This window comes from Calidris pugnax, unplaced genomic scaffold (assembly GCF_001431845.1).
Source record: "Calidris pugnax isolate Ruff unplaced genomic scaffold, ASM143184v1 scaffold63, whole genome shotgun sequence".
Lineage (NCBI taxonomy): Eukaryota > Metazoa > Chordata > Aves > Charadriiformes > Scolopacidae > Calidris > Calidris pugnax.
The window spans coordinates 2,969,325-2,970,919 of NW_015090852.1; the positions used below are offsets into that span (position 1 = coordinate 2,969,325).

Consider the following 1,595-nt stretch of genomic DNA (forward strand, 5'->3'; position numbering starts at 1 on the left):
CCCCCCCGGCCCCTTTCCCCGCTGGGGGGGTCCCAAACTCGGGCTCAGCCGGGCGGGCGGCCTGGCTTTTCCCAGCCTTTTTGGGGTGAATTCCGCAGGGAGATGGTTGTTGGAGCGGGCTGGGGGTGCGGGGGGCTCTGCTTGGGCTCCTCCGAAAGAAGCACGAAGTGCTGCTCCATTTTTTTTATTTTTTTTTAGGGGCGTTAATAATGTTCTTATTTTTTTTTTTAATAGGGCTCTGTAGTGGTGTTATTTTTAAGGCCGTTTTTTTTTTGTGTGTGTTTGGAGGATGCACGTAGAAAGCTTGCTTTTATTTATTGTTTTTATTCTTAATTGCAGAGGTATTTAAAAAGGAGGGGGGAAAAAAAGAAAAAAAGGCTGTAAAAGCCGGTAACCGAATTGCTCCCGGCTTCAAGGAGTGCAAACCTAATACGCACCTTCAAAGGCGCTAGTAAAAGTTCAAGGGAGGGGGGAAAAAAATAATCCCCACATTGAAAGTGCAGTTGAAGGGATTTTAAAAAAAAAAAAAAAAAAGTTGCCCTGAATTGCCCGGGGTACACTTGTAATTTCTTTTGGGCTGTGGAGCTGCTAGGTGTGGTGTCCTTCCCCCTGGCATTCATGCCCCGAGCTGGAGTAGATTGTTAGAATACATTGTTCCTGGAAAAACGCACCACGGCAGCCCCCAAAACTCGCTCAGTAAGAACTTCCAGAAGGATAAAAGTACCCCACCCCCCCCAACCTCTGTTTTCATCCTCCCCAGCTTGTAGAAAGCTCCTCCTTACCGAAAAGTCTTGTTGCTGGGCTGATCTTACTAATTTTCTTATGTTCTTGCAGGGGCAGGGTAGCTGTTAGGAGGAGGAAATCACGCACTTTTCTTCCTGGCCAGACCCGGGGCAGTGAGGGGATCTTCCTTCGGAAAGTTGCAGGAATTGTGCGTGTTCCTGTCTGGATAATTTAGTCTTGTTAATCAAATCAATAAAACCAAAGCAGAACAGAGCTAGGAGAAGGCTTTATGGGTTTGCCTTACTAGACTATTTTAGTTGCTTCCTCGCAGTACTTTTTTTTTTTTTTTTTTAAATTTTTTTTTTTTTTAATGCTGAGCTGCCAAATACACTGTATTTACCAGTGATGTTTGGCTTTGCATTTCCTCCATCCATCCTACTATTGCACGGTTGTATTCCTGCCTCTTTTCTTGTTTTTTTTCTAAATGAAGTTTTGGAAGATGTGAAGTGCCAGTATTATTTGCAAGAGGGCCCCTACAGCATATGTACGTGATTTGTGTATACCCAAATGTCTGCACCCATCTGTGTGTGCTGATAAGGGGACGCTGTGGTTCTGCAAGGGTATATACCTTTGAGAGGCTTCATCAGATATATAAATCTTTTTAACATGTTGTGGGTGGTGGGGTAAGTAGTGTGAATGTTTGCCAGATGTTCACATTGTCTTTTGCGTGTAATTTCGGTTGGTAAACAGAAATCCCGTAACCGGAGCCTGATAGCAACAGCCCTCTATACAACTAAACCCTTGGCTAAATGATCGTATGGCTTAAGAGGAAAAAAGAAAAGCGTGCTGGTGGTGTGTGTGGGCACATGGTG

The 1,595-nt window shown here is 44.6% G+C and overlaps 1 protein-coding gene across 4 annotated transcripts in view; it reads left to right on the forward strand.

The window, feature by feature from the left end:
• PBX1 (pre-B-cell leukemia homeobox 1) overlaps window positions 1–1,595 on the forward strand; it is a 187,912-nt gene that overhangs the window by 827 nt on the left and 185,490 nt on the right. The gene's annotated exons all lie outside the window — the stretch shown is intronic.